This window comes from Myotis nattereri, assembly GCF_964212035.1.
Source record: "Myotis nattereri genome assembly, chromosome: 17".
NCBI classification, from domain to species: domain Eukaryota; kingdom Metazoa; phylum Chordata; class Mammalia; order Chiroptera; family Vespertilionidae; genus Myotis; species Myotis nattereri.
Genome location: NC_138092.1, coordinates 6423780 through 6437318, shown reverse-complemented (window position 1 = coordinate 6437318; position 13539 = coordinate 6423780).

The window sequence follows — 13539 nt, the reverse complement described above, 5'->3', positions numbered from 1 at the left end:
CTAGAGTTCAGGTGCATGTAGTTGAGTAGGGTTGGAACTATCACACCCCTACCTTGCCTCGTGGCATCTGCTATAAAATAAAGACACGGCTTGTGGGTGCTGTCTCCTCATCAGGGACCAGCGTCCCACCAAGACCCAGCTTTCATTCTCTTGTCTGTCTTTTCTCAATCCTTTCACCCCCGACTCAGGGTCACTGAACCAGGCTGAGCTGGCATGGCACAGAAGGCGCCCTGGGGCTGAGTATGCCATGGCCATGCCGGCTCCCCACATTTTGAAATTTCCAAGTTGTTTGCAACAAGCAAGCATAAATTTATAATAATGAAATAGAACAAAACAAAATAATAAAATCCTTTCTGTGTTAGAAAAAGGAAAGGCAACCTGCTAGCTCTAAACTGCTTTTAGACATCTCCAAAGAGTTAAGAGGTTATTGTTGTAGTTACCTGTTGCTGTGCAGCAAGTTACCTGCAGACCTACTGGCTGGAACCAATAAACACTTATTATCTCAAAAAGTGTGTGTGAGTCAAGATTGTAGGGACAGCTTAGTGAGTGGCTGTGGCTCAAGGTCCTTCAAAACACTGCAGTGGTGAGTCCCAGCTGCAGTCCTCTGAAGGCTTAACTACTGCTGCTCTGAATGAGTCTCAGTTCCTGGTCACACGGACCATTCTACAGGGCGGCTTGAGTGTCCCCATGACATGCCATCTGACTTCTCCCAGAGCGACTTCTCCAAGAAGGGGCAAGGCGGAAGCCACACTATCTTTTATGACTCAGCCCCAGAAGTCACATGCACCCTTTCTGCAACATCTCATGGAGTCACAGAAGCCAATCTATTCGGCGTGGGAAGGACCACTTAAAGGTACGAACACAAGAAGACAGGATCCCTGGGGCCATTCTGGAGGCTGGCTACCATCACTCTACACACGAAGGGTCTGCCATAAGCTGTGCGTGCTAGCCGAGTGAGGGGGAGCCTTCCATTTTGCCCTTCCTCTTCCCCAGCGAGCCCCCTGCCAGTAATATCTATATGTTTGCACACTTGACCACTCCTGGTTTCAACCCTGTGTCTTCAGAGAGCTTTTCCTTTGAGGAATTCTAAGGAACAGAGGACAGAGTAGAGCCCTAAAACGTACTGTCCATCTCGTTGTCCAGGGGCCCTCCATTTCTCAAATGGTGTCAGACCATTGCTTTCAATGGTCGGTCTCCCTCACCCACCCGTGCACCTGACCATAGATGTCCTGGGGTGTCCCAGGAAATAAAGAATTGAGCCCGTACCAAGCTCAAGTAACCAGGAGGAGTTCCTTTGGGGGCAGTGTCTGGATTGTATTCCTCTCTTTACCCCAAGGGTTTAGCATAGTGTTGGCTCAGCAGCTGCTAAATAGTAGCTTGCTGGTCTTCACGAACACAAGGAAACCATCATCAGAAAGGCCAGTCTTTTTTGGCTAAAAGATGTGAATGCATCCAATGGCCAAAATAACCATTTGGCCTCATCAAATGCCATCTCTGCTGTGGTCATCTTTTCTGCCCTGCCTTCCACCCTGCCTCCATCTGCTGATTCTCGACCCTGAAATTCCCCATGCTGACCTCCTGGGTTGCATCCCGGCCCTGGCATGTAGCTATTCGATTCTGTGCGAATGACTTCAAATTCGTGGGCCTCAGTTCCCTGATCTGTAAAACAAGGACACTAACATTTCCTCCTGGAGCTGAAGAAAGCTGAAATTAAAGAATAATACAGACAGTGCCAGGAACTGAGGAGAAGTTAAATAAACATAATTTCTCTCTCTGTTCTCCACATTGTCATGAGCAGAGTTCACATTTCATTTTGTGGTTTACTTCTGTCATTTAATAGGATTTTGCAATCACTTTTATAAGTTGTCACCAGGTGTTCATAGTTCTATTTTGTATGAGCCGCATAACTTTTTATCAACCATTCCCAATTATGGGGCATTTGAAGTCTTGCAAACTTGTGTTGTTGGTACACATGATGTGTCCGCTTGGATTTTTTTTTTCTCTGTAGGGCAGTTTCCCAGGAAGGATATTATCTGCCCACAGGCGATTTGAGTTTGCATTTTTAAAAATTAATGTAGAAAGTTTGGGTGTTATTTTTCCACCTGGGGTTTATATCCCTTGTAGCAGAGAATACATCCCATTTTCATTGGGCAGTACTGGGCGGTGGCTAAGGGCACATGTTTTGGGACCAGACAGATCCAAATTTGAATTCTGGCTTTGCCGCTCTGAAATTCGGCATTCCCCATTGTGAAGTAAGATATCTATACCGCCCTGGCTGGTTTGGCTCAGTGGATAGAGTGTCAGCCTGTGGACTGAAGGGTCCCAGGTTCAATTCTGGTCAAGAGCATGTACCTCCGTTACAGGCTCGTCCCCGGCCCGGGCCCTGGTCAGGGTGCGTGCAGGAGGCAACCAATCGATGTGTTTCTCTTACATCAATATTTCTCTCTGTCTTTCCCTCTCTCTTCTACTCTCTCTAAAAATCAATAGAAAAATATCTTCGGGTGAGGATTAAAAAAAAAAGGTATTTATACTTATGCACGGGCTTTGCTGCCAGGTATAGGTTTCTATATTACAAACCATCTTAAATCCAAATGCCTCAACACAGGAACAATCATTTATTTGGCTCATGTATCGGCAGAGGCGGCCCAACTCTCCTCCAGGCCGTGTGTGCTAAGGTGGTTTGGGGAACCTGCATTCAAGATGATACCTCACATGATTGCCAAGTAGGTTAGTGGCATTTGTCAGCTGGGGCCTTAGCTGGGGCTGATGGTCTGGGATTTGGGGGTCTCCCCCACATGGATCTGGTCATAGATTTCTTGTCTGATTGGACAATATGGTGGCTCAGTGCTAAGAGTGAGTGTTTGGAGGGCTCCAGGTAGAAGGCGTGTTGCCTTTTATGACCTCCAGCCAGAAGCCACAGAGTGTCCCCTGTGTTCTAGTCACAAGCCCATTGGGATTCAAGCAGAAGGAATCCTGGCTCCACCACCTGATGGAAAACTTAAGTGAACAATATATGTTTCAATGCCCGGTAGAGTACCTGGCTCATGGTAGGTACTCTATTCATTGTGGCTGATTGACACAGGGACATGGAGCTGAGTCAGGATGTTAGGGAAGACTGTCAACAGGTGTTCAGGGGTGAGTGATGTTCAAATTAGCTATGTTGCAGTTATCTGACCCCCTTTCCTCCCCTCACAGGAATAACAAAGAGTGTGTCTGTCCTGGCATTTTGCTTTCCCAATCATTCTTCTCTTTTACAAGCTCATAACCTACTTACTTGGTCACTCATGAAAAGTACTCGAAACAGGCAACGCTGTGGCATTGTTTAGCCACAGCCCATTTGTCTCGTGGTTGGGTCTTTCCAAACGGTTCTGTATGGCTTGGCCCCAAAATAGTTTTTCTGATAGTGTGTGAAAGAGGATGTAGCGATAAGACGGATGTGAACCTGACCTGCTGTCAGTCACACAGGAGGTTTTGGCTGGTACTGCTCCTGAGCCACCCTGTCTCTGACTCCAGGAGCAGAGCAGGACTTGCCGCTGTCTGGCTGGGTTGGGTGGAGTTGACAAGAACCATGGAAACAGGCCCAGAGGCAAGGTGGCATGTGCCCAAAGCCAGAGCAATCTGATGTCAGAGTCACAGGATACAGCAGGGTTTCTCAACTTCCACACAATCGACATGTCGGACCAGACAATTCCTTGTTGTGGGGGGCTGCCCTGTGCCTTGTCGGGTGCTTAGAAGCATCCCTGGCCTCTACCTACCAAATGCCAGGAGCATATTCCTCCTTATCTGTGGCAGCCAGAGGTGCTGCGAGACATTGCTTAACTGTCTCCTTAGGCCTAACACTGTCTCCAGTACAGAATCACTAGACCAGAACTCAGGTCTTCCAGTGAATCTACCCAACTAAAGCATCATTTTGACAGGTGCTGGGTGGATTTATAAAAAAGTAAATTTAGGGCATTTGTACTAGTCTTTGTACAAGTTCATAACCTACTTATGTGGTCAGAGAAAGATTCTCCTTTCCACCTCCCCTCACCCCCCAAAAAATCTAGAATACAGGAAATTGTATGAAATAATTGCCTTAACCTCTTCAAAAAGAGGTTATGAAAGAAAGAAGGTGGGGATGACTGTTATGGATTAAAAGAGACTTATGACCTCATCCTAACACCCCCCCCACACACACACATACACACACATACACATACACACACACATACACACACACACATACACACATACACACAGGGCCATAACAGATGTTTAAGGGGCAACTGGGAAAATTTGAATATGCAGTTATTGTTTAATTTTTTAGGATTGTGTGTGTATATATAATATTTAGTTAATAGAATGTCCTTATTTGGGGGAGATTTGTGCTGAAATATTTAAGGGTTAAAGAAGAATTATATCTGTAACTTACTGCAAAATGGATCAGTGATCAAAAGTAAGCAAACTACAATGAATAAATATTCATTGATAATTAATGAACCTATGAGATAGATGCATGTTATTGTGTTTTATTTTTCCATATAGCAGAACATGTTATTAATTAGAATGATGGGGAAAAGAAATAACTAAAAGGCCCACCTCAGGGCCTTTGTACGTTCTCTTCCTCTTCCCTGAAATGTTCTTACCCCATATATTCACATGACTCACTCCCTTACCTCCTTGAAGACCTTAAGTAATGGCCCCTTGTCTGTGAGGCCTTCCTTGATCTCTCTGTTTAAATCTGCAAAACTCCTTGTTAGTTTGCTAGAGATGCTGTACCAAAGTACCACCAAGTGGGTGGCATAAACGACAGAAGCTTATTGTCTCACAGTCCTGGAGGCTGGAAACCCAAGGTCAAGGTGTCAGTAGGGCCACGCTCTCTGGAAGGCTCTAAGGGAGAAGGTGTTCATCATGGCTTTCTCTTCTGAGCTTCTGGTGTCACCAGTAATGCTTGGTGTTTCTTGCATCACGCTGATCTCTGTGTTTGTGTTCACATGGCCATCTCCGTGTGTGTGTGTGTGTGTGTGTGTGTGTCCAAATTTCTCCTTTTGTATAAGGACACCCATCAGTCATACAGGACTCCAGTACGACTTCCTCTCAGCCAAACTAATTACTGTATTTCCAAAAAGGTCACAATCTGAGTTGTTGGGCATTAGGACTTCAACTTATGAAATTGGGGAGGGGACACAATTCAACCCATGCCAACCCTCTGCCCTGCTTTGTTTCCTCTGCATAGTCATCGCTTCCTAACATACGGAACAACGCGCCCGTTCTCTTGATGACTGTCTGCCTCCCTCCGCAGAGTGCAAGCGCCAGGAAGGCAGCGGCGTTTTCTGTTTCCTTCACTGCTGCATCCTGGTTGCTGAGAACCGTGCTTGATCTGTATTTGCTGAATGGGCACAAAGAAAGAAAGGAGAGTCCGTTTCTTACCTCTTTCTTTACAGCTTTGGGCACCTTGCTGGGGTTGGTCCTAATTAAATCCACAGACACACAGGCTATCAGGGCTTTAAAACTTTCTAGAGTTCTCCCATTTCCCTGATGAAAAGATCCAGAAGTGGGAAGTGTCTCATCCAGTAGCACAATAGGAGTGGAATCCATGTCCTCTTTCAGGTGCTTCTAAGCACCATGGCTGTCTTTATTACATGCCATTTTCCCAGTAGCCAGGAAATTCCATGAGGACAATTTAAAAGCAATCCATTTCTTTGTGTTTGGATCAATGACAGATGGGCACATGGTTCTGTTTGCTCTAGATAAAGTGAGCTGATCAAGGCATCAAAGACTTGGTAGCAGATGGGCCAGTCTAACCAGCCTATGATATTTAGGTTTGATGCCAATCCATTTGAAAAGATGATAAACCAACCCCATTAATCTTGGCTATTTATAAGGAAATGCTTTCTTTGAACAGAACCGGTGCTTCTGGTTCTGGACCAAGAATTGCTCAAGCTGGACCTCACAGTGGGGCAAGAGCTCACAGGATCTTCCATCTCACTTGGATTCCCTGGGAAACTGGAGGGGAGGGGCCATCCATCTCTAGTTAGAGTTGGAAACACCTAGTACAGTGCCTGGCTGGCACTTAGTAGGTCCTCCAAAAATATTACCTAACTCTAAATTTAAAAAAACAAACAAACACTAAAATCTTTTAAGATGTTTTTGCCTCGTTTTCCTTATAATCTAGTGATCACAGTTAAGGGCTCCAGGGCTGGCTGAGTGAAGTTGAATGAACCACAGAAGCTTCTGGGGCCTTGGTGTCTCTTCTATGAAATGGGAGCAATCACAGCGCTCGCCTCATTGCTGTGAGACACCAACGCGGTCACCCACAAAAATCACTCAGCACAGTGTCTCACACGTAAGAAGCTCTATGTACGCTTTGCTATAGTTTCCCCCTTAGTTTGCCCATTCATTTGTTCAACCGCGTACTGACACACATTAAGGACTTGTTTTGGGTTCTCAGCTCTGTGCGAGGTGTAAGGGATACAAAAGTACAAAGATCTGGTCCCGCAGCCCACAGCCCATGACAGATAATGTTAATTGAGAATCCACAGGCCCATGAAATCGTGGGCCCATTCCTAAGGTGGAGGACTCGTAGTCTTCATTATTTTCTCAAAGGGATGCATGACCATCTCCCAAACAGATTCTTAAAAAATGGTTAAGGAACATTATTGTAAGAAACGGAAACAGATAAAAAATGTAACAGACTAACTGAGAGCAGTGTGGTAAATGCCATACTGGAGGCTCGTATGTGACACAAGGGAACCCAGAGGACCAAGCTTGCCTTCGGGCATCTGGCCTGGCTTTGCATAGGATGTGGTGGTCTGAAACCTATGATAGCATCTTGGTGGCTTCGTGGAGGAGTGGTGAACCCTAGACCCACATGGAGAAGGCAGGAGAGAGTGACAATACAATGACTCAGAGATATTTTCACTCTGCTTTCTGGGGAAAGAAAGAAACAAAGAAACTGAACAAATCTTGTGATTTGACTCTAGTAAGACAGGGGTCAGAAAAAGGACATGGGTTTTAGAGTCAAACTGGCCTGGGGTTGGATCTTGGCTCTGTACCTTACCAGCTATGGAGAACTTCGGCAAGCTTGAACCTCTCTGAAACCTATTTTCTCAAATGCAAAAACTGGGATTCATGAAATCACATGGGATGCAGCAAAAGTAGGTTTACAGTTGGTATGGAAATAATACAATAATTAATAAGTAGTAATAAGAATAAACTCTGTGTTTCACGCTCATAACTTTAAACCTACTTTAGCCCCACCCTGTATTTGATATGTCCTCAATGCAGCATCTGGCTATGATAGGTTGATAGATTATATCGTTTGTTCACCATTTTCACTCTCTCCCCATTCTTGCCCTGCTTCCCTGTCAGGAGAAGATACTTCTGTGTCCATTGACTGTGGGTTTAGCCATGTTAATATGACCAATGGTCTGCAAGTGGGTGTGCCATTTGTCAAGTCTGAGCAGAATCGCCAAGCACACGTGCTGGGTTTGCAGATGTCTCCCCTGCTCTTACACTCAGCTGTGGGAACTTGCCCCACACTGGGGCTCCTCCATCAGCTCAGGTCCTGGGATGAGCAGACACATTGAACCAAGCTGAGCACAGCCACAGATAAACTGCACGTCCGCAAGAAAGTAAATTTCAACCATGGAAACTTGGGGCATACTTGTTGCAGCAGCAAAAGCTGACTAGTACACGGACACATGAGATTATTGAGGCTACAACATTTACACTGTTGGAAAAACTTCAACTATAAAGACAGAAGAAGAGTGTTAGCGAGGGGCAGGATGGAGTTGATTAGAATGTGTGCCAGAGGCCACCAGCTCCACGCCCAGTCCATCTGCTCTTTCCCTGGGCACACAGCATGCCACTGGGTTCTGGGAAAAGGAATGTGGATGGACGTCATGGGAACCACTTCTACCACATTCCCACAATCCTCCATGATCTTTTTCCACTTAGGCTGTTTGGGATGGTGACCCAGGCCAAATTGCAAGCTACATAGAGATGCAGAGCTATTATAAATACATACATAAAAATTAAAACACACACACACACACACACACACACAGTGAACACAGCCAGGCATTAGAACAGTGAAAACATATTTTTTCCCCACTACTGACCATAGGGGAAAGCTCTGACTTCCCATTCCAACTTATCCAGAGGTGACTGGGAGTTTTAAAGGGAGAATGACAGAGTAGGGAGGGGGAATGGAGGGGTTCAGTAGAGTCAGGGAAGTGAAAAATGATAAAAGATGGGAAGGGGTGCTGGTTCATGTGAAACCCATCTGGGTTTGTAATTGGTATTTATCAAAGTTAGGGTCCTCCCCTTCCACTGGGGCTGAAGACAGGGGCCTTATCTTCAGGTGTCGGCTGGAACAGTCCATTCTTTGGGCAGCCTTGAGTTTTCTCAGGCAGGCACTTTAAGGCGGGGGTGGGGGGGCGGTTAGGATCATCCCAGGGATGTGGCCTTGAGCTGTTAGAAACTCTGTTAGTGTTTGTTCAAGTCTTTATAGGCCAAGGTTGAGTAGAGAAACGGGCTGAGAGGAACCCTGCTAGAGTTTGTTCAAGAAGAGAAATGTTGTCATTCTCTCTCCTGGGCTTGTTCCATTCATTTATAGATGAAACCCAAGGAATACTAACACAGATGGTACAAGCCAAGGGTTTAAGTACTGATCATTCTTAACAAATGTTAATTAAGAGCTTACTAGCTGCCAAACACTGTAACCGACACCCACAATGCCTCATTTAGCCCACTGTATAACTTATTTTGAAAAATCTTTTATTGATTGATTTTAGAGGGAGAAAGAGAAAGAGAGAGAGAGAGAGAGAGAGAGAGAGAGAGAGAGAGAGAGGTTGATTTACTGTTCTACTTATTTATACATTCATTAATTGATTCTTGTATGTGCCCTGACTAGGGATCAAACCCACAACCTCTCAACCTTGGCAAATGGGAACAATGCAAAAACTAAATGAGCTACCTGACCAGGGCTGTAGGATTTATTTTTGACCATGTGTCTGGAGAGCGGCAGAAGCAGATTGTAACCAGATAATGTTGACTCCAGGTTCCGTGTCATGACCACACAATATCGTTATCTTGTGTTCAGCAAATTGGAAAAGACAAGTAGATTCCAGGTAACTTGTTTTGACCTGAGACCCAAGTACAGAAATCTAGGAAAATATTTGACTTCTCCAGAAACCCTTGGGCCTGAGAGACCACCGAGTCTAGATAGTTGGGTGGATAAAGCATACAGGAGCCAAGAAAGACAGGAATATGGTGAGCCCCCGAATCGGGACTGGACAAGCAGCTGAGGAAACTTGGTGGGAAGTGACAACACGTGCCTACTAGGGACTGGTTTATATTTCACCATGAATCAAGTCATAAGAGTCACCCGAGACCATCCATCTAAGTTCCCTTAGCAGTGTACATTGGGGTGCCACTAACTTCTCCCAAAGAAGATATCTATGCATTCAAGTGGACAGATAAAAGGCAGGGAGGGGTTCATCTAGAAAAAATAAAGAAGTGCCCTGCAAACATATATAAGGGAGGAAAGAGACATTAGGGGTTCAGAAGCCTAGTTCTAGTCCCGGTTTGGCCTGCAACTAGCCGTGTGAACTTGGGCAGGTCTGTTTCACTTCTTGGAGCCCATGCGTAGAGAGGGGTTGGGTTGGAAAGTTAGTGTGGTCTCTTCTACTAACAGCCATGACAGTCTGGTTGTTGTAGTCATTGCTCAAGGCCAGGCTCCATGGAAACAGATCTCTCTGTGAGGCGTCCCCTTTCCTCTGTCAGGGGATGTCAGATAAAATGGGTGGCCTTTGTTATGTCTGATAATTGCAAGCCATGAGGATCACAAAGCTGCAGACTGAGAGGTGATCCTCTCCTTCTACAGATAAGGAAACAGAGCAGAAGCCCAGAGAGGGAAAGTCACTTTACTAAAGTCACACAGCTCTGCACTAACAAAGCTGGAACTAGGATCCTGTTTTTGATGCTGAGAGTTGGTCTTATTACAAAATCGCTTACTGCCTAGGTATTGGAGAAAGAGTAGAAGAAGGGAACTGACATTTACTAGGCACTTATTAGGCGTGAGACTACCCCTTAGGTGCTGTACTCAGTCTATAAATATTTAACATGTTTTATTGAGTAACTGCTATAAACCAGGCCCTGAGGAAACAGAGATGAACAAGACAGATAAGGTCTTGTGACTTTAGTAAAGTGACTTTCCCCCTCTGTGCTTAGAGCTCACATTCCCATGAGGGGGGATGGGGATAGCCAATATGCAAAATGTAAAAATAAAAAAATATCAAGCCATACTATTAAGGAAAAAAATCAAGAAGATAAAAATAGCCAGGTCGGCATGACTCAGTGGTTGAGCATTGACCTGTGAACCAGGAGGTCATGGTTCTATTCCCGGTCAGGGCACATGCCTGGGTTTTTGGCTCGATCTCCAATGTGGGGTGTACAGGAGGAAGCTGATCAATGATTCTCTCTCATCATTGATACTTCCATCTCTCTCTCTCCCTCTCCCTTTCTCTCTAAAATCAATAAAAATACATTTTAAAAAAGAAGATAGAAATGCTGCACACAGACTGGACAGCTACATTACAAAGGTGGACAGGAACCTTCCTCCCGGAATTTATCTTATCTCTGACCATATCCCACAAGCATGCCGTGAAGTAGGTGTTACTGTTTTCACTGCTCCGATGAGGAAACAGACTCAGAGGCCTGGTGAAAGTTCATTGCAGATCCCCACTGAGCTCTCTCTGGCCCAAAGCCCATGCCTTGCTTCGCAGCATCCATTAAGTTTGTTTTTTTTTTAAATAAAAATATGTACATAAAGTATATACCTATCCATACTGTAGTGGGGGGGGGGGAGATTGGGTACTTGATGACTGGAATTTTCCTTGCAGCCATCTCTGTCTCTCGGAGCCATTTTCAGTATCTCAAACCCAGTGACTCCTTTGAAGACCCTCCTTTCGGTGGGTGGCATCTGACTTGGTCTCTGGGTTTAAAACAGGCATCTCTCAAAGCTGCAGACTTGCTAACTTGGGCGCTAGGGCATGGCCTCTACAAGTTTAGCTCAGGAGGGTTACGCTGACCTAGGACACCACATCAGCCGGCGCAGGACAGGATTCAGCAACAGGCCTTCCTAAGTCCTCCTGACCTCGAGGAGCAGGGACAAGCTTCTCAGCACAGACTTCTGGCCATCAGCCCTCAGAGTATTCGCAGGGTTTGCTGTGTCTGCGTGTTTGCATATTCCGGGGTAGTTGTAAGGAAAGTTCCAGAATTCCAAAGTCTAATAGAGACAATTTTCAGACAGATCAGGAAGTTTAGAAGTCAACATGGAGACTGTTAATACAACTAGAAGAAAGAAAGAAAAATCCAGGCCTTCTATTTCAGATCAGAAACCTGAGCTCAAATTGGCAGAGGCAGACACAGGCCGCTGGTCAACATAGCCCAATTCCTTGTTGCTTCCTGCTTGGCTGCCTTTGCTACGGAGGTTGCAAAACCCAAGTATCTGCGACTGCAGCTTCACTTAGAGGTAGCAGAGGCCACCTGACAGTTCTGGCCAATGAGACTGGATGCCCACCGAGGGCTGCTGGGAAGACTTGCTTTGTCTGGGAACAGGGTCAGTCTTGGCTGAGGCCACTCGGCACACATTTTTCTGCTTTCACCATGGAGGTGATGCCTAAGGCTGCACCAGCCACTCGACAGCTACACATGAGCCACCGCACCTCTACCAGGTGGTCTCCAGGCTTCTGGTTAATGGGAAATAGAAGCCCTTATTTGGTTAAAGCCCCCTTTCCTGTTACATGCTGCTGAAAACACTTCTAAGGGCAACCCCTGTCTTAAACAACAGAGACATGTATCCTTGTTTTCTTTGAACCCAAGAAGAGAAGCAATATGTCTTTGGTCTCTGGCTTAGAGTCAGTTTTTCACTGCGGTTCTCTGAAAGCCTTCCTTTCACATCTGTTGTCCAGAATTGGGTCAGGCGGTGCATCCCTGGATGGATTACTAGCGAGAGAGGTGGAATGCCCCCCCAGGCATAGGCTGATTACTGGGTGAGTGGGTATTGGGGCACCAACCAGCACGTGCCCTACAGGAGGTAAATGAGCTCTCAGGCTGAGTAATGACTTTTGAACATGGAGACAATAAGAACACATCACAAATCCCAGGACGGATAAATATGAGTGTCTTGAGATGAAAGCAAATTGATAAAACAAGCCTTTATACACAAAAAGAAAAGGCAAGTCAGAGATCAGGCAGAAATAGTCACAATTTACATGGCAAACGAAATGTTAATATCCCATAAGTCACTTCTGGGAATTTACCCGAAGGAAATCCTTAAGGACATATGCAAAGTTTTAGTCACAAGGATGTGTGTAGCAGTACTGTGTTTAATAATGAAAATTTGCAAGTGAGATGAATTGCCAGCAATAAGGTACTGGTTAAGTAAAATATGATAGAAACGTACAATGGAATGCTATAGGACTTATTAAAAAATAATGTTGCAGAAATATATGTACTGCCATGGAAAGATGATTGTGATATCATATTAAGTAACCCAAATAGACTACAAATAATGTGGAATTGATTCTATTTTCCTGATGAAAAATCTGTGTGTGTGTGTGTGTGTGTGTGTGTGTGTGTAAGTATTCAGAAGTATATATAGCCAAGACTTAACAATGACTATTTCTGGTGGGTGGTATATTTGCTGGTTTTTTAAATAGTGAGCTGCTTTTGACAAAAGAAGAAGGAAGGATGGAAGGAAGAAAGAAAATAAGAAAAGGGACTTAAATTGGGGAACAAATACCAAAAAGTGAAAAAACCCCACCTCCCTAGAAAAATGGGCATAGGGCCAGAGTGAAATATGTTCGTTAAAAAAATGCAGTGAGCCAATAAACACATATGTGAGTAGTCTTTGTTGGCAATAATTCAACATGCAATTAAAACAAAAATGTGATGCGATTCTCTTTCTTCCTTTCTCTCTTTCTTTCTCGCTCTCTTTCTCTCTTCCCCTTTCTTCTCTCTCTTTCTATCTCATTGAACTGAAATGCTTCTCTCCCAAGACAAAGAACATCTTGGTTGGGACTACAAGGCCATGTGCAGGCTCACAGATAAAACCTTCCCAAAGAACAAGGCGTCAGTAGGCAGAGTTTCAAGAATCCTCACTCTCTTTGACCTCCCAGGTCCGTCTTCGCGGTTCCCACTGAGACTCCTGCTCCTGGATTTCCATGTCAGTTTTCTGCACGATGCAGAATGACTGATTGGAAAGAGTCAAAGTGCTTAGGGAGAGAGAAACGGCTACATCTCTTATGCTCCATAGGCACAGAGTACATTGTTAAGTATTTAAAGGCATATTTAATAAAAAATATTTAATACTGTAGGGTAATGGACAAGACCAACCCCCAACTGCTGAAACCAGCAACCTGGCCCTCACCCTTGATTCCTTCCTGTTCCCTAGACTTATCGTGTGTGTGTGTGTGTTTTCAATATATATATATTGATTTCAGAGAGGAAGGGCAAGGGAGAGAGAGAGAGAGAAACATCAGTGATGAGAGA